Consider the following 9,736-nt stretch of genomic DNA (forward strand, 5'->3'; position numbering starts at 1 on the left):
GCATGCACACACAGGCAAGACCTTCAGTCTAACACCTGAATACATGTTTTAAGAGGCTAAACCCCTAATGTTACACAATCCAAATTTTAAACACTTTTGCTCACTCTTACGTTGGGAGGAGTCATGCATCTTTTGTATATCCGTTAGCCACAGCAGAAATTTTAATTGCACAAGGAGCCAAGGATGGACCTTGCTGAGATTGTATGTCCCTGTTGTCAGTCTAGCTTTAATGAAAGATAGGTCAGCCTTAGTGGCATTTAAAGAATGCAGAATCCATTTTAATTGTACGGGCTGGAATGCACCAATGTCATCTTGTATGATGTTTGGATTTCTACTAAAGGGAAGAAAGGTTTTTTGGGGAAGAAGATAATAATTATGTAATGACTGTAGTAGTAATTCAAAGGAGCCTAGTGGGAAATTTGCAAGACTGGAAAGTCCTTTGATAGAAGCCAATGGGTTTGACACAAGAAAAAAGAAAATTATGAATAACAGACATTATAATTTCATTTTGCTGTTTGTATGCTAGTCTCTGTTTCGGACATTAAGATATAACGGCAGGGGTTTTCAGACATAAAAGCAAAGGTTACAAACATGAACACTTTCCAGTCTAACTAAAGAATGTGCAAGTACCAACTGAATGGCTTGAATTTGCCTTCCAATTTAGTGCTGCTGCCAGAAAGGGAATTAAAGGAGTTGAAACTATTGTCATTCTTGACCACAGGGACCTCGGAAAATCCTTTGTTTCTTTTGTGCTTGAGGCCAACCCTGAAGAGTGAAGGTGTAACCACCTCTGGAATCTGTGCTTTTGAAATAAAGTGAATCACTCTGGCAGGCTAGTTGGGAAGAAGTGTTAGCAATACTGAAGAACTGTATTTTTTAATTGGCTCTGAAGAGTAATTGCATGACTTTGGAGATGTGCTTCCTTGTACTTCTATCTGAACATTTGGTGCCTAGACTCATATAGATACCTTAGACCAGAGATTTTTAGACCATGGTCACAAAGCACTTGCTGATGTTTCATGGAAGCCTGGTTGATCTTCTTCCATTGATTTCAAGCTACAAAAGCAAATTAAAAGTTAAATGCTAATTAAAAACTAACTGTTAAAAGTTTTAAAAGCAAAAAAAAAAAATGTTAGCTTGCTTGGATGTTTATTCAGTTGCTATGTTTGCGAAAGGAAAACTTTGTGATCAAAACTGGGAGAGTAAGATCTCCAAGGAGAGTAAATGAGAAGGCCAATCCATGATTCAAGCTCTGGATGATAGTGGAGTTCACCTGGTGATGTTTTCTTTAGAGAGACCAAGACCAGACTGAAAAACAGTGTAGCTGTGGGTGTAAATTCTGTAGAGGAAAGTGTGCAACTTTGCTATTCTGCTTAATGCATTATTTATGAGGTGAGAGGAAAAAACATGACAGCAACAGACAGCATATAAAAAAATATTGGTCCTTAGGGATATCAGAGCACTATGCTCAGGATTAATAATGTGACCGTGACTTTTTTATTGTATTGGAGACCAGTGTCAGGGCTGACCCAAAGAAGGACTTTGGTGCCTAAAGTTAGGAGTTCAGCAGAATTTAATACCTACATTTAAAACTCAATTTTAAAATCACTCTTCAACTGCCATCTCACTCAGGCATGTAGCATTGTATGTCTGCGTATGCTCAGAACTATCCTGATCTTGACACATCTAAGGATTTTTGCACCTAACCCATGCTAAAACCCATCAGGGATCCAGAAAACAGCAGCTGCTGGGTTAAATCCCTGTATACACCGCCAGTGAGTACACAGAGAGCACAGCACATAGACCAACAGGATCACAGTCCCTACAAAATGGAGTAGAAATCACCCTTTGTTTTAAGGCTGTGGGTCTGGTTATGCTGTTGTTTTTGTAACAGCCTTGAGGTTAGAGCAGTCAGGCAGAAGGCAAGAGACCCTAAATTCAGACCCTACCATTGCCAGAGGTGATTGAATTCTTCCTCGTGGCTGGAAAGTGCTCTAATGACTCAGTGTTGACATATCCTCTGTTCATCTCACTAAGGTAACTTCACAAGATAGAAACAAATTCCAGAGTCTCAGAGCAGAAAAGGAAAAGCTACTCTACACCCTGATAGGACATACACTTGATATAATTAGGGATGGTGTATGACCATTTAATATAAAATACTTTAAAAATCTCTGGTGCAAGGACCAGGTGAGTATCTTAACTACAAAGAAGTGGAGACAACATTTTTTCTGTGCTACATATTGGCTCAAAAAACTCTTAAATACTTTCCTGAAAAGTGCTTTAGTGACAAGAGGAGAGGACATGCTCTTCCTTACCTCTGTGTCTGCAAGCATCTTGTCTTCCATCTGGAGTTCTCAGACCACTCTGTGAAAAGGGAAAGTCTGAGTTTTCTTAGATAGGTGAAGGAATTAAACTTGGGTTTCCCACTTCTCTGAGACTGCAGAAAAAAGGGACTCATTTCATTCTCCTCCAGTCATCTTTTACAAAGGTGACCCATCTTTGAAAGAAAAAATATAATCATGTCCAGAAATGAGTCCCAGTTGAAAATTAGTATTTTCTGTGCATTGCATTTCCATACTGGCTCAAGTAGAGTAATCTCAGACATCTTTTTCCTTGTTGCATTGCTTTCCTGGGCACCTAACTCTTCTCACAAACTTCACAGTAAGGTTAGACATTTAACGAAGGGTTCTGGCCTCCACACTAGAGCCAAATAGTATAAAAAAAAAGGTATTACACTGCATGACTTTTAAGTGCTGAAGTCCTTTACTGGCACTGGCCTTTAACCTATTGAGGTCAATGGAATCACTCCAGATGAATATTCATGCAAAGAAAATAGAAGTTTGATAGTGGTCAACTAAGTCTAGATCTTGGCTATTTGCTTCAGCAGAGAATGACAATGACAGGATGTTCTTCCCACTTTCTTTTGAATCAAACAGCAAATGTATTTTATTAGGTTCATTCTTGAAGCAAATTTCTAGGCTTGGTGAATAGTAGCTTCCCACCATTCTTTATCATTGCTACTCTAGCAGGTATCCCAATGGGAAAATCATACTTTGACTAAATATGTGACTTGATGTGAGAGAACATGTCCAAAAATAAGAAACAGGACACAGTTTTCTGGCAGTTTCATGAATCTCACAAAAGAAAGTCAGTACTCCTCATAAACAAGAAAATCATTCATCTGCCGCCCATTTCAGTGTGCACTGCACTTATTAAAGACTTCAGTTGAATTATTTGAATTCATTTTTTGCCATGGTTTATTATTATACCCTCTGTTCAAATATCTGCAATTGCCCCTTAGAGTCTTATACTGTGAAAAGGAAAAAAAAAAAGACCAGTGAAGCATTACGGTAGGTAAAAAATTCATCTAGGTGATGAATTGGTGTATATGGCTGGGTTTGTCTCATCTGAGTAATGACAGTACAAACAAACAATAATCATTAAGTCACTCCAATCTGCCAAATGAGAACAAATATACTATGTATATTACATGTACTAATAGGATTATATGGCAGCTGCTGGTGGTATTTGTAATTAGAAATCTATATAGAATATAGATGTTTTAGAGAGATGGTGCCAATTCTAAAAGATTTGTGTGGGCTACAAGTGCTTGTAATTATTTTTTTTAATTTGCTAATAACTTATGAACAACTGGTTTCAAACATTCTGTGAGCGTTTGTTCTTTTTTATGTTGTTGCTGCTTATACTATTAAAAAAATAGAGAATGTAAAGTTATTATTTTGATGTGAACTGAAAATGATTTTTCATAAACATTTTTATCAGCTTTGGTTTTGCTTTCTACCTGTACAAATGTAATTTATTTTAGCATTGAAAAATACATTTGCTTGTTTCTCAATTGTCTACATCATGTTATAGTTGGTGTTTATGTAGAGTCAGGTACTTTTTGAACAGTATTAAAAAAATTCTGTGATATGACTGAAAACTGGATTTTTTTTCTCTGAAATACTTAGAGCTATGTTTTCAGTGCATTTTTCTGCAAACCAGGTGTGCCTATACACAAATTCTTCAATGATAATATCTCTCTCTGTTGTTTTAAAGATTAACTTTACGTTCATAAATAATAGATACATACAATTCTAGTATAGTTTGATCTTTCAAAACAAACACAATCTCATTGATGAGGCATATATGGATTTTCAGGTCGAGAGGAAATAGTATAATAATCTAATCTCGAACAACAGAGAACAAAGCTGTTCAACTGAGAATTCATATATCAAAGTGGTTTTTTTATAGCTGTTGTAAGAAACCACATTACTCCTACCAATGCAGGTTCATATCTAATCTTGAATTGCAAACAGAACATCTGAGAAAATTTTCTACATCTTTTAATAATTTGGTTTCTAGTGGTCTGCCATTGTCACCACTAGAAATCAATGCCTTACCTCAAGTCTGGCTACACTCTGTTTCCAGCCAACAGATTTTGTTTTACTTTCCCTGTTAAATGGAAACAAACAAACAAACAAACAAACAACAAAACTCAAACCAATAACACCACCAACAAAAACACTTTCCTATTTAGAGATCCTCTCTATCCCATTCCAAAATCTGGCCTTACTTAGACTGGCATGAATCTGGAATAATTGCACTGCATGCAGTGAAGAGCAGAACGTGAACTGCAACCCTCAGATAAAAGACTGTCATACACACTATTTTCTAAACACATCTTCAGAGAGATTGCTGATTTATTTGCTGTTGAAGAATTAAGGGGAATAATTTCATAACACAATGGTAGGTAAAGTGCCCATCTCCAGCTAAAAATAATGTGAATTCACATCATGTCTTTGAACCACCTAAAAGTCCACATCCCAAAGTAAATTCTTTCAGTGCAGAATTCCATGGCAGTTGTTTCAGCGAAATACATTGCTTTAGATGAAGAATGTTTTAGCAAAAGCAATAGTGCAATTACATTTCTCTTTGGAGACCAGGATTTTGAAAGCAATATGCAATACCCTGCTTCATTGCAGAATATTTTTTTTAAAGAATTCTCTGGAACACTGGATCCAACTTTTTTTGTTTGCAAGAAAAGTTAATTTATGCCATGCTCCATTATCACCTCTCAGCTGTGATTATTCTGAGTTTCTATTATCACTACAGTATGATGAAAATAATAAACTAATAAATCCCATCCCAAACCTAATCACAAATTAGTGTTTACATAAAAGGAGAGGGGTACAATTCCATTATATGCCTTCAGAAATATCAGGGCACTTAATGGTGAGAAAAGCCAAAGCTCAATTTCTTGGGAAGTTTGGAGTCTAATTTCTCTGCCTGTCTGGAGTATGATCTTTCTTTCATGTTTTGTCCATAAAGGTCATCTAATACCAGAGAAGTCTTACTGCTATGGTCCTACAAAAAAAAACCCCAAACCCCCTTATAAATCACTGTTTCCAGTGTAGAAGGTTGTTTTTTAAAAAGCCCCTCCTAATCATATTCAGCCTGTTTCAGCTACCTAGGTCATGAAGCAGCAATAGGCAAACAGTGTCCTTAAGGGAGGCAGGACATGACAAGAGCAGATAAACAAGTTAATGGCTCCCCTAGGCCCTACGTAGCTGAACTAATACGTAGACTGGGTGCTCCTTTCCTTCTCCCGTCCTCCTTCTGCTCACAGCAGGAATGAACCTTGGGAACAAGGCTGGAATTTCAAGAACTGCAATCTGCCTTCATGTCTGTTCAGGGGCTGTTTAATAACCTGTTTTCCTATTGTAGGAGTTTAAGACCAAACCGCAGTGGAGTGCATGAGGCATTTGTTATGGCAAAAGAATTAGACTAGGTTTCTTTCACATATACAGACACCTTTGTGATTTATTTACATTTTTTCAGGGAAGTTCAGCTTAAAACCACTATGCTTTTATTTGTTTGTCTGCTTGTAAGCCAAGTCTTACAATTTAGTAATTTTTTTTTAAGCTAAAAGAAAGCAACCAGCATGCTTGTTCGCTATGATTTTGTAACGGGGATTCAAAACTTCCCTCCACATAACTTACCACATTTAACTCCTTCCCAAAGATCAGTAAATGAAAAACTTCACTGATAAGCATTGCCTGGACTTTCTCACTTATGTTGTGAACATATACATGTTCACATGTATATGAAAAGAGTGAGACTTCAGATTTGTGTTCGGTAAGTAGGCCAGAGTGCTTGTCACAAGATTTATGCAGTATGTTACACGCACTGTGGGCTGATGCTTGGTGCTCGTGAGAGCAATTCCCAGAACCTGGGTCTCCTCTGCTGAGCACCCTCTGCCTGAGCCACTCCTGAGGTGCTCCAGAGCTTCAATTCTGATTGCACTTAAATGTGTGTAAGCAACAAGGATGTCAGCTGAATCTCAACTTAAGAATCACTTTAGACTCACATTTAACTGACTGTGTAGATACATCACTGATGAATCTGGAGAGGAAGATGCAAAGAGGACATGGAATCTCAGTCTGAGAGGACAAGATTGGCTTCTGAGGACAAAAAAAACAGTACAGGATATTCACAAACTAAGGCGTCAATGACAAGCTTACGTATGAAGTGCCAGTAAGGCAAAATATGAAAATGTAGAAAGAATAAAAGTATCTATATCTATAAAAATATCTATGTAGAAAGAATAAAAGTAGCATATGGAATATTGAGATAAATTGACTAAGACAAATAAGGAAAAGGACACCAAAACCAAAAATTCAAGACTGTATTAGAAGTGCTTGCTGATATATTACTAAAAGAGTAATCATGAGACTATGAATTTAGGAAGGAACTAAAGAGGCCAATGCAACTCTAGAGGCCCTCCTGAAGGTAGACCGGTCAAAAGTGCTCAGTACCACATTGCCATGAATCAGCCTGTGGGTAGGAGACCATTAAAGAGCAGGAGACAAATCCTATAATGGTCTTAATAAGGTCACTGGATTTCCATTTCAGTGTCATACTGAAATCCTGCCATAAGCTACAAACTGTGAGATGACAATTTTTCCTTCCAGATTAACTTGTCCCATTTCCTCTTCTGAGTCTTTTTCTTTGTTATTTTCTGACCAGAAAGATGCTGGACAGTTAGATAATTGCCGTAGGAAGATCTGGCATCAAGTTAGTGCAGTAAAGTTGAAAACAAAAAGACTTGCCATATTCTTCTTTGGGAAGACAAGGTTGGCAAGCATTGCCCATATATGAATACCAAATGTCAGAAAGCATTCAGCCAAACAGCAGGCTTCACCAAGCTCCATCTTAAAGCAACATAATAGAGTGCCTTGGCTTGTGCCACTTACAGTTTATCCCAGCTGCCTTCCAAACAGCCCTGGGAGGCTTGGAAAGATGACTTCATTAGGTTACAAAATACCAGGCTTCTTGGTTGCAAGGCTGCTCCAACAGCAAACAGCATCTGTTCAGGCTGGGGAATAGCACAACGATAGGCCAGATATACCAAGACATGTATTTCTCCAGTGAATTAAACCCCCTTAACCACAGATGAAAATCCGTAGTTGGACACAGCTACAGAGAAGTCACGTCTGCTGCAAATGCCGACAGACATAAAGGGGAGCTCATCGGGCAACGACAGCTTGAATTCAGTCCAAAAGGTGCACATTTCTTGTACCATGTAGCAAAAATTTGTCTGTAGCTTTGTTAAAACAGGCTCAATGCCAAACGAAAGGAAAGAAATCATATAGGATTGCATAGAAAAGGCCAAATCCGCTGTGATGGATTACATGAAAATATAGGAATTATCTTTTGCTCTATTATTCCTCAGTTATCTGCTGATGACAGACCATGAGATAGTGAGTTTTTAATTCCTGCATCATTCTTTCAAAACCTCAAGCAGGCAACAAATTCACAACATGATAACCGACAGGAGATGTTCGATCATCTCATACTGCATTGATAGCAGTCGTCGCCAAAATAGATTGGGACACACAAGCAATGAGGCCACACTGGCTGACAGGGAACATGCAGTCAGCTGAATGAAGCAGAACACCACATATGTTTTACTAAACAAGGTAAAAAAAAAAAAAAGACTCAGATTACAGCAATATCAATCCCGAATAATTTCACTGAAAATACTGGTGATGAGTGTGAATGAGACTTAGGAGTGTGTAACAGACCAGAGTCTGAGGCTGTGTTTGGAGTGACTGGCAGTGTAATACTTGCTCTATTTGTTTTTTCTTAAAATGTTTCCATAGCAGAAGTTTGCCAGAGAATGTGCAGCTTTTGTTAACTAGTATTTGTTTCCCCAGCTTCTATATTTGATAATTTGCAATAATTTCTTGGCTTTGAATTTTCCTCAAAAAGTTGTCTACAAAAACCAGTGTACCTGAACTCCATTAGAAACCTCCTAAAGCCTTTTATTTTTGTTATTTAAATCATTCCTTGGTAATTTTGGATTAGTACTGCCAGTACTGGTTATTTTTTACTTAAACTAAATCCTAGAAAAACAAATCCCAGTTCTCATTAAGCCAATGGGAATTCAGCCATAGAATTACTTAAGCAGCAAGTAAGTCTGAAGTTTATCGTTAACCCTATTTGTGTTGGAACTGATAACAGCCCATATGCATCAGCAGGGGCACTGTTCCTGGTAAGTAACAGCTGAAGGGGACTAATTTTCTGCAGACTGCATGTTCACAGAAATAGAGCTCCTGACTAGAGCTGGACTTTTTTCTGACTAATACCCTGTTTTATTCTGCACCAATTACCTTTGATACAAAGCTAGTTTTCTGGGAGAGTAAGTTCACTAGGATAGTTAAAGGCTACATCATGCCAGTCAGTCTCAGTGCCAGAAAATGTTTCCATTCATCTTAAATTTACTAGCATAGACTAGATATAAAGTCATGTTCTCTGTTTTAGGACTTACTCAGACTCAAAACATGACAAAAATCAGGGTGGGACACTAAGAGCTCAACACAATTGGAGCAAAACTGAAGGTAATGATCATTCTGTGGTCAAAGTCTTTCGGAATTTAACAAATTTCAAGTCTCGTCTCTTCTTCTGTCCTATGAGGAAGAGGGGAAGAGCTCCAAACCAGTATTCAAACCCAGCCCCCAGGAGTTTTTGCTACAGCTGCTGGGACATCAAACCCCAGCCATCAGTCCAACAGTTAAATCTCATTCTCTTCAGTGATGGTTTCAATGGAGTTATCAGGCAGTGGAAGGGTATTTAGCTGGGTTAAACACATGTCATTAATTCCTAATACCCACTGGCTAGGTAATAAACATGTACTTTTTGTATACGTTATGTGCGTTTTGCATTAGGGGGTTTGGTATGTGACTGGTCAAGGTGGCATTTTATGCATATAATAAGGGCTGCTCTTTCTCATGGCACTTTGCATTTTCTAAAGTTGCCATTAACGCAAACAGTAGAATTGGCTTCTTTTATTTATGTTTTTTTTAACACTAGACAGCAGTAAAAATATTCTAGTTGTCCATCAACTTTGTTTTCCTGTTTCTCTTTAGAACTTCTTTCTAGAGCAGATCAGTACTTCTAATGCTGTATTTCTGCAGCGTGTCAGCTCACATTGCACAGTACCCGACAGGTGAAGCATGTTACCTACACAAGGAAATAAAACTATTTTTTTCCTCCACCCACACATCAAAAGAAAAGTCACACAATAGGTCAAATGTAATTATGGTTTGTATGGCATGGTTTCATTCTTCAAACATTTGTGCTTGTTAGTTGTCAATTTAGACTCGACAGACAATAATAAGGTTTCTGATATTCAGAGCCACTCTGATACTATCTATAACAACTGTTTGGC

This window comes from Haliaeetus leucocephalus, unplaced genomic scaffold (assembly GCF_000737465.1).
Source record: "Haliaeetus leucocephalus isolate CR32 unplaced genomic scaffold, Haliaeetus_leucocephalus-4.0 Scaffold616, whole genome shotgun sequence".
In the NCBI taxonomy this organism is placed as follows: domain Eukaryota; kingdom Metazoa; phylum Chordata; class Aves; order Accipitriformes; family Accipitridae; genus Haliaeetus; species Haliaeetus leucocephalus.